At 48.7% G+C, this 14,653-nt stretch overlaps 1 protein-coding gene across 1 annotated transcript in view; it reads right to left on the reverse strand.

Annotated features, from left to right (window-relative positions):
- Positions 1-14,653, reverse strand: part of Lyzl4 (lysozyme like 4) — a 61,757-nt gene that overhangs the window by 14,260 nt on the left and 32,844 nt on the right. The window contains exon 3 of the mRNA XM_052724784.1: positions 481-580. The gene's annotated coding sequence lies outside the window, so the exon portion shown is untranslated. The remainder of the gene's footprint in view (positions 1-480; positions 581-14,653) is intronic.

Genomic DNA, 14,653 nt, shown 5'->3' on the forward strand with positions numbered 1-14,653 from the left:
TTGGAAGGCATGAGGCCTCAGGTCGCAGGGTTTCAGGAAGACAGGACACGCCTCCAAAAAGGAGTCATGGATCCACAGGAGATACACTTGAGGTGAAGCCCCACCTCCACTCCTGCACCCCTATCATGGAAGAGATAAGCAGCAGGCAGGGGTTTTACTGGGCCCTAAAACAGAAGATGATGTGTGAGTGAATAAATGAACTGACTCTGAGTGATGGCTTGACTTTACCCGAAGGGTCTATTCTAACACAATCTTCCAGTGACTAAAGTGTCAATTCAGTTAATTGACCAATCCATCAATTCACTACCTCCCACGGTGACACCCCACAACAGGAAAGAAACAGAGGGCCACAAGGCCATGAGTCAAAAAAAAATCACATTTAGGCCTGAGAAGATGACTGAGTCAGTCACATCATGACTGAGTCACTTACGTTATAAACATGGGGATGGGAGTTTGAGTGAAAAGGAAGCCAGGACACACCTGTAGTTCCAACTCCACAAGCTGGGAGACAGCAGTCTTCTGGGAGCTTGTGAGCTGACTAAACTGGCTTACATGGTGAAGTCCAGGCCGGTGAGAGACCCTGTTTCAAAGAAGAGGTGGAAGGTGCCTGAGGACCAACAGATTGTCTTCTGACCTCAACATGTGTGCCATACATGCAAGCACTCGTACCCCCACCTCTCTCTCTGTCTCTCTCTGTCTCTCTCTGTCTCTCTCTCTGTGTCTCTCTCTCTTTCTCTCTCTCTCTCTCTCTCTCTCTCTCTCTCTCTCTCTCTCTCTCTCTCTCTCACACACACACACACACACACACACACACACACACACACACACACCAGAGTGAACAGTGATTTGTGTGCACACAGAATTCTAAGCAACTCTGGACTAGCCTTTGCATCCTACAGATGAGGAAAACAAGAAAATGCCAAGCAGGTTTTGTGCCCAATTAAAATCCACAGTTCAGGTTGAAGGGGAAATGAGAGGTGACTGTTTACCGTGTGGATCAGGGATAACCTCATCTCCCAGCACACGCAAAGGGCAAGGGCATAGGTCTTCTCATGTTTCAACTTCAATGCGACTCTGATAGTGGATGCTCAGGAAGTCGGGGATTCTGCCACCTGTGTTTGCCCACCGGTCACTGTATCAGCCAGACTGACGTTATCTGGTGTCAACAATGCCCACACTGAGCCCTGGCAGGGGATTAGCAGGAGCAAATCAGCCTGTGTGAGGCCTCAGAGTCACTGAGAGGAAGCAGCTCCCCAAGGGCCTTTCCTTGCCTGTGAGGAGCAGCTTGCCGGTGTGGACAAACTGGGGCTGTTCATAGGTGAGAGCAGAAGCTGGCTCCCCAGCCAGGTGTGAGTCAGCCCTTTGTGGTCAAATCAAGATGCCATGGGACACAGAGCGATGCTTATTCCACACTGAATTCTGGAGACCCTTGAGAATCAGCACTAATACAACCCAAGTGTGGTAGTACATGCCCATACACAAGCCCAGTGCTCAGCAGGTAGAGGCAGGAAGATCAGGTGTTCACAGTCACCCTCAGCTACATAGTAAGTTCAAGGCCAGTCTGGGCTAGATACCGTGTACCCTGAACCCCCCTCCAAAAAGAAGGGGGCATTTAAACAGCAAATTCTATATTTTATATGGAAAACACTAAAGATGATAATAGAAATATGAGATCTCAGTTTGGTCCACTCTCTGCTGTTATCTTAGAACAAGCAAGTCCTTGGGTCGTGGTTCTGGTGACAAAATGTTCAAGGATATGGGTCTTGTCCCTGGAGTCTAGACATAAACCTGAGGACCTGTGTCTCCAGTGCCGTTTCTCATCCCTTCCTTGATGAGTGGAACTTTGTTGGCCTGGCTTCCCGTGGTCCCCTCACTCTTCCCCTGATGACATACTGGTCATTTCTTCTACAGTCTGCCCCCCTTTTAGCCTAGGTGCTCAAGGTGGGAGCTGCGATCTCGAGCTGAGTCAGTCAGTGAATGGCAGTCCCTTAGTTATAGGGACGGGGACACACAGATATCTGGGACAATAAGACACAATGAAAATTCTATGAAAGCTCTTTGATCCTTGCTGCTCCTGTAGCTGTGGGATTAGGAAGTGGGAATTGACATCTTGGGATCAGTCTGTGACAATGTATTTAACACAAAATAAGCAGCGGCCAGAAATGAGAGGAACCAGGTCTTTGGAAGCTACAAAACCCTTCACTGGTGCACGGGTGGGAAAATGCCCTGATACCTTGGTGTCTGGTACAGACTAGCTGCTGCTTCAGGATGTTGGACCACAGCTCTTCCAGTGTGTCTTCGATAATTAATTCTTTGGGTCCCACCACGCTGGGCTTAGAGGACTATATTCAGTGATTTTCTGTTGCTGTGAGAAGATACCCTGACAAAGGCATCGTAGGGAAGGAAGGGCCATTTGGCTCACAGTTTGAGGCACCTACACTCGGGAAGCAGAGACCTGAGACACCTGTTTGGCTCCTTTCCTCTCCTTCCCCTTCCCTGCAACCCAGGACCCCAGCACAGAAGCAGTGCTGTTCACTTGTAGGTGAGGATTCCCACTTCAAAACCTAACCAAGAGAATCCCTCACAGGCAAGCCCGGAAGCTCTTCTCTTCAGTGACTCTGGAGCCTGTCAAGATGGCGTTAACCATCACGAGAACACATGGCAGCCTTCACTGTCAATGGGAACAGATTAAGAAGCATCTATGGCATTAGTGATGAACACTTTTAGGTATCCAGAGGGGATTACCTAGGGCAGGGTAGAGACCCCAGGCTATGGGACAGGGGTCCCTACAAAGTAAAGGGAGAGAGGAAGACATCAAACTGAGTCCTGGCTTCCCTCTCTCTGCTGCCTCATTTCAGCCGCACCACACAACCCAGCTGTGAGGTCTTCACAAGTTAAAAAGCCACCACCACTTCCAATCCCATCAGGAGTCTGTGAGATACAACAACAGAAGAGCTGGGATTCAATGACAAGGGTAGACGTCCTCTCCACGCTATAGACACTAACTGCCCCAGCAGGTTGGTGGCAAACAGTGAACGATGTCAGATGCCAGAGTCATTTACAAAGATTCGGCTCCTGTGGCTTTGATACATTTATCACAAAATGCCTGGCAGAAGTCCAGCTTAGAGCAGCTGTGATCACAACTGTAGACATACTGAAGGTTCTGGGTTAGGAGCATCAACCATCTCAGAGTGTGTGTGTGTGTGTGCATGTGTGTGCATGTGTGTGCGCTTCAGAGTACACTGTGTGTGTGTTTGTGCATGTGTGTATGTGTGTGTGTACATGTGTATGTGCATTGTTTGTGCAAGTGTATGTATGTGTTCGTGCATGTGTGTGCATGTGCACACAGGTACAAAAGGCATAAACTCTCTACAAAGTAGACTTTTTGGAAATAGACCTTCTTAGGGACTGTGAGTTAATGAAACATCCCTCTTAAATCCCACTTGGTTTTCCTCTCTACAGGCCCTGGGCATGTTAGACAAGCCCACAAGACCCATCTCTGAGGGTTTACAGGCTACTAACCAGGCTGATGGACAGACCTGCGATCCCAGACACCTGAGCATGAGAAGCCGGAAAGTCCAAGGGCAACCTGTGACTCTGTCTCAAAATTTAAAAAAAAAAAAAAAAAAAGGTGGCTGGGACTACAGCTTCAGTGACAGACCACCAACCTAGCATGCACAAGGTCCTGGGTTCAATCCTCAGGACTGCTAAATAGACACACACATGCATACAGAGAGCAGGTAAGGGGGAGGAGGGGCGGGAGGGGAGAAGGGAGGCTTCTAGCCCAGGCTGACGGCAGGTGTGGGTAACAGAGAAACCAGATCTCAGTTCTAGCCTCGACCCCAGGGACATCCTCAGACCCCTTCCTTCTGCCAGCCTCCAGCTCTCGGGGAACTCCTCAAACACAGAAAGCATCTCTGATAATAAGTTGAGGGACTGGGAAGCCGTAAGTCAGTGAGGGCAGTCAGGGCCTGGACAGCCTGGCCCCTACTGTGCAGGGTTATGGTGACATTACGTTTCTGAGCACAAGACAGGAATGTAGCAGAAAGTGGAAGCCTCCCAGCTGTTAGAACAGACGCTCAGCTGGTGCTGTGGAGGGTTGACAGGCAGACCCAGCTCCGGCAGCCTTCCCTGCTTGTAGCTCTCATGAACTTCAAGTCCTCACCACTACCACTACTGACGCCTGGGAACTGCAGCCATGTGGCAAAGGTCACGTGTTCACTAAGCCAGCTTCTTTCAGGGGTTCAGGACACCACCTCCCTTGGTAATCTTTAAGAGTGTATACCTGGAGGGTTGGGGAGATGGGTCAGTGGATAACAGACTTACTCCAAAAGTGTGAGGACCTGAATCCAGAGTCCTAGAACCCACATAAAGCCAGACATGGTCACACACATCTGTAATCACAGCATCCGTACAGCAGGATGGGAGTCAGAGAGTCAGGCCAGCTTGCCTGGTCCACGCAGCAGCGTCAACAAGATGGAAGATGAGGACCCAAATCGGAGGCCGTGCTCTGACCCCACATGCATACCATGGCACATGTGCACCCACAGTATATAAAAAATGCACATACAGAGACACATACAAACAGAGGCATCACTTTTTAAAAGAGCAGATGTTCCCTTTGTCTGGGTGGCCTGAAGCCTTGAAGTGCCTTCCTTCAGCCCCTGTGACACTGGTGGAGGTTGACTTCCACGTAGCTCTTAGCTGAAGGATGATGAACCAGGAGCTCTTCGCTCCACCCCCATCCTCTCCCTTCCCAAGCCTAACAGTGAACACTGTCTTCCACAGCTTCAGCACACAGCAAAGGCCACAGGGTCTGACTGTACTCAGAGCATTGGGGACAGCGCTGAGTGTCAGCCAAGTCCAGAGAGAAGAATTGCAGCCGGGCAAACAGCAGGACCCAGGCAGGCACAGACTTCGGAGAAAAGCTTTAGTATGCTGCTCACTTGGTTTTTAAATAAGATTTGCTTTGCTCTCACAGTCCTCAAGGCTCACACCATGCCTCAAAACCCACTCTGTTCCCCAGACTGTGAGCTCTGTGTTGGGGTGAATGTGGCAGCCAAAGTATCACTGTTCTTTCCAAGTTCAACCTTAGTGACGTGACTTCAAACTAGCCCTTCCCCAGCCCCATGCTCAGACCGCCTCCAGTGAGAGCGATCTTCCCAGAAAAATACATTCCTTCTAGTTGAGATTTATGCTAATGGACCTCGAGTCTCTCTGATTCAGTTCAGATCTTTTAAAATGCCTTGATTAAATTTGGATTTTCCAAAAATGTCAGTGACTTTGAATCAGGAAGTGCAAATTCATCGCAAGTTTGCCAAGTGTGGGACGCTTCTCTCCATCACTCCTTCACTTTCTTTCGTGACTAAGACCCATGTTTTAGACAAATTGGTACATTTTTAGCCTGATGGCAGAGGAAAAACACTTGCCAGAATTACTCCCCCCACCCACCCCCCGGCTCCCTTGCCTCACAAGCTCGGGGTACCTTGAAGGTAATGGCATGTTTAGGTCTCTGCAGTCCCTTGACCAATGTCTGCACAGCCCAGGCTGTGAGTTCCAAGTTAACTCTGTAGCTGCTCCCTTATGAGGACACAGGAACAGCACAGCACAGTTTACCAGAAGTGAGCTGGCTAGTGCACAGCAAGCTTCCCAGCTCAAGCGTCTAGGCCACACCTCAGTTCTGATCACCAGCATTTGGATGACAGACTGGGATTCTCCACCGCCCACACTTGGCACCAACAGGTGGAGCTGACACCATGACAGCCCCCTTCTGGGAAGCCAATTCACTGGCAGATGATGGGGGAGGAAGCTGTGAGTGGTCCAGGTTCCCCCATCCTTTGCAATCTGACAGCTGTGACAGCAATGCCCCAGTGGCCATGGAAACATGAGCTGGGACTGAAAGAGAAGGACAAGTGTTGGGTGCGTCACAGAACCATGTCGTGGGCAGCTGGGGAACATGCTGGAACATGTTCGGGACATTTCCTCCTATATCTGAGTTATTCCTCAGCTTCAACAGCTGAGAAACCCTGTGGAGAATCTGGACAAGACCAGGAGTCAAAACTTGACCTGGCTTTTGCATAATTTTTGTTTTATTTTGCCAGTATCTCATGAAGCCTAGGCTGGCCTCAAACTTGCTATGTAGCCAAGGATGACCTTAAATTTCTGATCCTTCCTAGTCTACCTCCCAAGCACTGGAACTATGGTTTGTATCACCATCCCTAGTTTTACTTGGTACTGGGGATCAAACCCAGGTGCTCCATGTGTGCTAGGCAAGCACTGAGTCTGTACTCAGAATCCCCAACCTGTACTTTCAGGGTATGGCCATAAGTAATAGAAAAACCCAGTTAGTGGCTGAGACAAATAGATGTTTTAATTTAAGAGCAAGCCAGCCAAGGCCAAAGTGACAGCTCCAGAGTCCCTTCCAGAATGCCTCTTCATTGCGAGGCAAGCTTCTAGTAGGTTCGCTGCAGTGATCCTTCCACTGGGCATGTCAAGTGTGGGGCCGGCAAAGGAACAAGCTTGGCTTCTCAAGGATTCCTCAAAAAGCTGACAAGGGGACTGGGTGGGACTCAGTTGGTAGAATGCTTGCCTAGCACACATGGAACACCTGGGTTTGATCCCTGGCATGGAGTGAAATCAGATGTGACAGCTCAAGTTTGTCATCCCAGCATCCAAGAGCTGAAGCTGAGTGGAGGATCAGGGGTTCAAGGACATCCTTAGCTATGTAGAAAGTTCAAGGCCATCCTGGGCTACATGAGACTGTCTGAAAGAAGCAGGGAGGGAGGGAATGAGGAAGGGAAAGGAGGGAAGGAAGGAGGAAAAGCGGAGGCAGGGAAGGAGGGGAGGGTGTGGGGGGAAACAAAGAAATGATAAAGCTAAGGCTGAGGTTTAGCAGAATTGCCAGGAGCAGATGCCGGGTGCGTGCCTATTATCCCAGCGGGTAGGAATCTGAGGCAGGAGGATCTTAAAAGTCTGAGTTAGTCTGAGTTACACAGTAAAAACCTGTCTCAAAAAAAAAAGTTTCAAGGTCTCTTCTTTTTACATTTACTTATTGTGGGTGGGGACACAAGTGAGGCACGGCCCACACACGGAGATGGGGGACAGCTTACCAGGGTTGGTTCTCTTTACCACGTGCATCTGGAGATGGAACTTGTGTCAGGCTTGGTGGCCAGTGCCTTTACCCAATAGCCCACTGTGTGGTTTCTGTCCGCATAGGTTGGCTTTGCAATTTTTTTAGGACTTCAAAGAAACAGTCCTCTCCCTCAGCATTCAGTCTTCACACATCCCAGGAAACCAGGCAGCAGGCACCCCCTGTGTCTGGAATAGAAGTACCCTGCAGGGGTGGTGGGAGCCAGTTCTTCCCGGAGCAAGACAGTAAAGTCTCACAGAGGCCTGCCTTAGACATTAAGTCCCTATGTCAGGGACTCTGGAAAGGTGACAGGCTGTTTTTGGGGGGGCGGCTGAGGAAGAAGAATCGGCCCTCGTGATTCTTTGGATTTTGTAGTCTTGTCCTTAGAAGAGGGTCCTCTGCCATGGGCTGTTGCTAAAGACAATGTGTAACTCACATTGATGTCACAAATGCTTAGAAGAGAGCAGTTCTGAAGCCAGCCCACCTGGTTCAAATCCTAGCTCTGCTTAGCTGAATGATGTTGAACACGGTTCTGAAATTCTCTGCGGCTCCGTTTCCCCATCTGGAATAGTGGTGCTCATGTATGTGTGTGTGCACCCATGTGGAGGCTAGAGGTCATGCTCAGGTGCTTGTGGGGAGCAGAGAAAGCCCTGACTGAATGTGCAAAGAGTGAATGAAGACCTGAGTAAATGGGCACAGCCATGTCAAGGGCACCAGTGCCTCAGACTCGTGGGAAACGGCAGAGCCTTTCTCTTGGGTGGGGCTCAGGGGTATGACAGAGTCCTCTTTTAGTCCAAGTGCAAGTGTTTACTAACATTTGACCAATGTGTGCAAAAACTAGCAAGTGCAACTTCCCCTCCCAGGATGACTGCAGCCTGAGACTGTTCCCTTACAGAGACCTCAGAGACTATTAACCCCTCCTCATGCCGTGCGGAATAAATGCACTGAGGTCCTGGGCTATTCTACAGTATTCTGTAGTTGGTGCTGTTCCATCAGAGCAGGCAGAGCCCACCTGATCCCAGGTTCTCTGGACATGTGTCTGTGTGTCTGTCCTTTCTTCTGTCACTCCTTACCCCAGGAAGGTTTCCAGGACCAAGCTGTGCAGGACATGGCAGTTGCTGTTCCCCGGGAGCCGCTGCCTTTTTTATGAGACAGTCTCTCGTTGACCTGCCGGGCCCCAGCCCTGGGATTATAAGCGTGTACCATCACACCCAGATTCTTATGTGGGTTCTGGGGGTCAAACTAGAGTTTTCATTGTTGAATCCAAAAGAAAGCTGGGACAAATGGATAACTGTGGTGGCTATTAGCATACCAAAGTGCATGCTGCCTCCAGGCTCACTCGGTTCCTGTAACTCCTTAGCTCTTCTCACCCTGCATACCCTAAACATCTCCTGCTCATGGACTTCACTTCCCCCAGCTTCTCATTCCGATATAACCCTTCCATTTCGGCCATGCATTCTCTTTTGCTCTCTTGACTCTCATGGTCCCCCACTCTTGGTCATCTTTCTCTTGGTCCTCCACTCATGATCCTCCACTCATGGTCCTTCACTCTTGATCATCTTTCTCATGGTCCTCTTACCTCTCTCTTTCTTTTGGTCTTCTGCTCTCACACACCCCCTGGCCCCCGCCATGGCCCAGTCCAGTCTACTACTTTTTCTCCCTGCTCTGGACTCTTCCAGATGCCTCTGACTGTGCTGTCCCTCATGTCTACATTGAAAGCCTTCTCCTTGGAGAGATTGTGTCCTCATTTTGTTCCACCATGCTCCTGTATCAAGCACTTTACTGACTGAACTGTATTCCAAATCCTTAGTACAAGCCTAGACAGCTGGAAAGATGGCTCAGTGGTTAATAATGCACACTGCCCTTGCAGAGGACCCAAGTTCGGTTCCCAGCATCCACACTGGGTGGCTCACAACTACCAGTAACTCCAGTTCTGAGCTATCCAACATCCTCTTCTGGACTATTCAGGCATTGCACCCACATGCACAAATCCACACACACTTTTAAAATCTTTAGAATAAATCTAAACCACAACAAACCCTCAATAAAGTATGAATCTGAATATGCAATTTATACATGTATGTATATAAACATAATATACACATATCTATGAATATTATAATATATACATGTAAGTATATGAACAATAATGTGTGTATATATGTGAATGTGGGTACAGCATAATATAGAAAGGAGAAATATTAGGTGATGAAAGACTGACTGTAGGTAACTGGTACTTCAGTCATGAAATGAGACATAGAGTTAATGTTTTTCTAGTTTTAACTCTGTACTGGAATATTCATTTCCTGGTGGTGGATAAGTACCTAAGAATACAATTGAAAGTTGACATGTAAACTGTGACATGAAGCTCCATACCTCCAACATGGCTACTCTAACTTTAGAGAAAGCTATTGAGATGTATAGACTTTGGACCTGGCTAATCTTACCATGTGACATTTTTCATTTGTAAGTTCTTAACAAAATCTTAATTTTAAAGAAATACAAAGAAAAATACAGTATGAGTCCCAACAGTGCCAGACAGCTTGGCTGCTGATGTAGCATGAATCCTAATTGGTCTTAATAAAACCTGGAGCCAGATATTGGGATAAATGCTGAAAGATCAGAGAGACAAAGGAACAAGCCACAGCCACCTCTTACCTCGCCAATCCTCAGCCGAAAAGGACTGACTCCTGTCTCCTGCCTTATATTCCTTTATCTGCTCAGCCATATCAATTCCTATCTCAACCTCCCTAATGCTGGAATTAAAGGCATGTGTGTGCCTCCCAAATACTGGGAGCAAAGGCATGAGATCCCAAATGCTGGGATTAAAGGTGTGAGCCACCACTGCCTGGCCTCTATGGCTAACTAGTGGCTGGCTTTGCCCTCTGATCTTCAGGCAAGCTTTATTTGCTAGAGCACACACAAAAGTATCACCACACGCTATAGTGGTAACAACTAGTTTTGTATTTGGAGATCCACCAGACACAACTACATTATACAGGAGGAAATCCACAAAGCCAACGCCTTGCCCCAGGCCCAGAGCCACTCAGTACAAAGCAGTGATTGACACTTCCTGTTGGCGGTAGAGCCTGGCTTCTCTAAGCTCAGATGAACCAGCTGAGTGGCTTCTTGGGGACTTATGAACAAGATGCCACTGCCACCTGGTGGGGACTCCGCCACACAGCCCAGGACTTCCACTGGGGACAACCACACAGAATCACTCGGTACAACCACTCAGAACACAGACCACCATAGGACAGACACATTAAGAGAATACCTTAAGTTCCCCAACCCTCTCTGGAAACCTTGTCCCCAGAGAACTCAAGATGGTGTCCCCTTCAAAGAGAAGACACTTGAGATCAATGTTTGCAAAGGGTTGTACATGTCACTGGTACATCAGTGTGCAGCAGCTGCTCACCAAGCCCCCTAACTCTTGTGTAGGAGATGGGATGAAATGCAGGATGGGTGAGCGCTGAGGAGGAAACTGGGAAAGAGGGACTTGAGATACAGAGCCTGTATTAACGACTTTTCTCACCACTGTGACAAAAACCTGGCAAAGGCTTGTGGAAAGATGGGTTTGTTTGGGCTCACGGTTTGGGTGTGAAGCCTATCGTGGTGGGGAAGTCATGAAGGCCGGGCTGTGAGGCTATGGCCATCCTGTTCCCATAGTCAGGAAGCAAACGGGTAGATGCTGGTATCCTGCTGGCTTCTGCTTTTTACCCAGGTCCTAACCCAGGGATAGTGCGTATCACATACAGGCTAAGTCTTCCTTCCTCAGCTAAACACCTCCATAGGACGTGTCTTCTAGGTGATTCCAAATCCAGTCCAGTTAATAATGAAGAGTGACTAGCTCAGGGTGCTGAAGTGACAGCCCCTTTGTGATGTTGTCACCTCTGGCTCTTCCATGCCAATTCTCCGAATTGGGACAATGTGGGAGAGATCCTCTAAAGAGGAACATGACCCTCTAGATCCCTCCAGCATGATTGTAGTCATATTTCCCGTGCTCCCCTCATACTTAGGACAGTGCCACACTGGGGATGCATAGTTCCACTTGGTTTTCATCTCAAAACTCTTTACCCTCTACTTATCCCTGTGGTACCTATACAAATGGCACCCTTGGGGCACAGCCTGCAGGTTGTCATTTGGATAGTGCCTCTGTACAACTTGGCCAACCACCTACTTCTTCATCTGTCACCCACACAAACGGGAGGTGGGCCTGGCCTCCAGGCCAAAGTTGACAAGATTGATAGAGATTTAAAATTGCACACAGCTAATTAGTTTCCACCTTCAAGAGATGAAGTTGAATTAAGCAATTTTAAGCCAGATGTGAGGGCTGAACACACACAAGGTTCAGAATCAGGGTTGTATCTGTGGATGGCCTGGCCTGATCCCCTTGCAGGATTGGTGCATCAGTCCCCCAGGCTCTACACTACCATGCCCAGGCTGCCTCTTCCCTGGAAAATCCACAGCACAGAGTCCCTTCCAGTTATCCCAGCTCTCACATATCCTGTCAACTGTCACAGAGGGACCAAAAACCCATCCTCAAGACAACTCAGAAGTAATTCATACTCCACAACCCCTCCACTAGCTCTAGGAAGGGCTGATGGCAGTTAACATTGGCTAGCAACTTGACAGGCTCTAGAATCAGCCTGGAAACAGGCTTCTGGGCATGACCATGTTGAATTATCTAGACATGTTAGGTTCTGTGCATGCCTGTGAGGAATTATCCTGATTAGGATGAGCCGGGAAGATTCACACTAATGGTGAGTGGTACCATTCCCCGGGCTGGGACTCCGGACGGCTGAAGAGGAGCAGCGGTATACATCATTCTCGCCCCACTGAGTGTGGGCACAATGTGACTGACCAGCTATCTCATAGTCCGGCCGCCATGCCTTCCCCACCATGAAGGGCTGTGCTCTTGAACTGTGTCATAATTAGTTTTTGTTGCCTGGACACATACTTGAAAGAAGGACTCTCAATTTTGAAATTGCCTCCATCAGGTTGGCCTATGGGCACATCTATGAGACATTTTCTTAATTGCTAATTGATGTGAGAGGGTCCAGTCCACTATGTTTCCCCAGGAAAAGTAGAACAATAAACTTGTATAAGTTGTTACTCTGAATAGGACCAAGGTAAAATCTGTAAAGCAAAACTAACCCACCAGGAGAGTGTGGCGCAGTGTTGATTTTTTGTCTGGGGTTGGATGGTTGACTGCAAATGCTCAAGGAAGCAATAGGTCATTGTGAAACCGGCAGTCAGTGAAGGCTGACGAGTCCTTTGTGAGGTGTCCAAGAGGACTTGAGACCTCTGCTGTGGTGTCCATGGTACATCTGCCACTATGATGACAGTATGATGGCCGTTTCTATCCACTGGGGTCTCTGCCCTGGCTAAGCTAGGTCATCTCCCCATACTACTCGTAATGACTTCTCAGTCTCCCTGTGGTCATGCTGAGCTCTCCATGGAACCAAGAAAGCCAGCAGGACCATTAGGTGTAATCAATGCACATGGTAGATGTGAATGGAATATATCTAATTGTCCTGGTTAGATTTGTTTGGGTTTTTTGGGGGGTTGATTTTGTATGTCTTGTTTTCTGTCAACCTGACACAAGCTAGGGTTATTTGGAAGAGGAATTTCAATTGAGAAAATGCCTCCACCAGATTACCTGTAGACAAGTCTGTAGGGGCGTTTTCTTGAGTAATGATGGATGTGGGAGGGCCCAGCCAACTTTGAGCAGTGTCACCTCTAGGCAGCTGGTCCTGGGGATAAGAAAACAAACTGAACAAGCCATGGGTCGCAAGCTGGGAACCATGTTCCTGCTTTAGCTGCTGCCTCCAGGTCCCTGCCTTGAGTTCCTGCCCTGACTTCTCTGAATCACAGTAATAATGGAACTGTATGGGGAAAAAACAAACCAAACCAAATCCTTTCCTCCCCAGGTTGCCTTTGGTTACAGTGCTTTATCACAGCGATAGAAACCTTAACTAAGACAACAGTGCACATATGTACTACGCACATCAGCCGGGTCCGGTGTCACAGCTCCTTTCCCACATGGTACTGATGCCAACAGCTAAGTAGACACATGTCAGCACCAGATCAGACAACAAAGTCAGGCAAGACCGAAGACATTTGGCAAATGCACAAGGTAAAATGACACCCGCTTCCTCATTGAGTGCATTTGTGGTGCTGTTCCTTCATCCAAGTCTGTTGTTCGCTTTGTTGTGTTTGATGGTGAGTTGGACACAAACTATATTAGGTGTGATGTGAGCTTGTCCTGGTGTACAAACAAATAACACAGGGGATGCCATAGACTCCAGGAAAATGTCTCAGTCAGTGTTTCCATTGCTGTGTTAAACACCGTGACCATAAGCAGCTGGGGAGGAAAGGTTTAATTTCATCTTACAGCTTGTAGTCAATCATCCAGAGAAGCCAGGGCAGGAACTCAAGCATGGCAGGAACCTGGAGGCAGGAGATGATTATTTACTGGCCTGCTCCCCATGGCTTGCTCAGCCTGCTTTCTTACAGCACCCAGGTCCACCAGCCTAGGGATGGCACCACCCATAATAAGCTGGGCCTCCCACATCAATCATCACAATCAACTACAGGCTTGTCCACAAGCCAATCTGGTGGAGGCATTCTCTCAGGCGAGGTTCCCTGCTCGCAAATGACTCTAGCTTGTGTCAAGTTGACATAGAAGGAGCAGCACAGCAAGCCAGGGTCAGCCTTGCCCAAAGAGGGAGCTGGCCCTTTGCCTCTGACTTCCGGAAGATTCCCTTTGAGACTTTGAAAGGTTCTGCCCGAGTGTCTTTGTTCACCCTAGGATCTTTCGATCACCATGTTGTCTGGCTCCCCAAGTGACTGACTCCGGAAGCCTTGAGTCACATGGTATCAGCTGGTTGAATAACAGAAACAAAAGTTGGTGGCCAATGCTAGCAGCCGCACTGTGGTGAGGTTGTGGCATTAGCACAAGTCGTTAGAAGTGAGCACTGTCCACGTGACTCCCCTGAACGAGAACAGCGAGAGCCCCCACGCCCCACTCCCACATGGCTTTCCCTGAACTCTGCTCTGTACATCTCTTCCTATTCCTGATCGTAGCCTGTATCTTTTCACCATGATGAACCACAGCTGTGTGGATCCCTCCATCCAGTGATTGAACCTGGAATGGTGGTCATGTAGCTTGACCATATCCACCTGCAACTTCCTCCTCCCACTTTCCCCCAGGAACCGCCAGCATGCCCCCTCCTATTTACTTTTCATTCATTTATTTTGGTAACCCACACAGTCCAATCAGAATGGTGACCGGTCCTGCTGGCTTGTTCTGGTACAGTTAACCACAGCTGCTTGTGTGTTAGGTACATAACACAACAGATCACAGGCCTCCTCCCTGTCCTCCAACACTCACATTCCTTCTGCCCCCCTTCCACAGTGTGTGTTGAGCCTTGGAGGGCTTCACCATCCTCTTGGACTGGTTCTGAGTCTCTGCACTGAAGAGCTTCTCTAACCAGGGCTGAGAAAGCTGCTTCATGTGAA

This window comes from Peromyscus californicus, unplaced genomic scaffold (assembly GCF_007827085.1).
Source record: "Peromyscus californicus insignis strain IS unplaced genomic scaffold, ASM782708v3 Scaffold_11__1_contigs__length_118956290, whole genome shotgun sequence".
In the NCBI taxonomy this organism is placed as follows: Eukaryota; Metazoa; Chordata; class Mammalia; order Rodentia; family Cricetidae; genus Peromyscus; species Peromyscus californicus.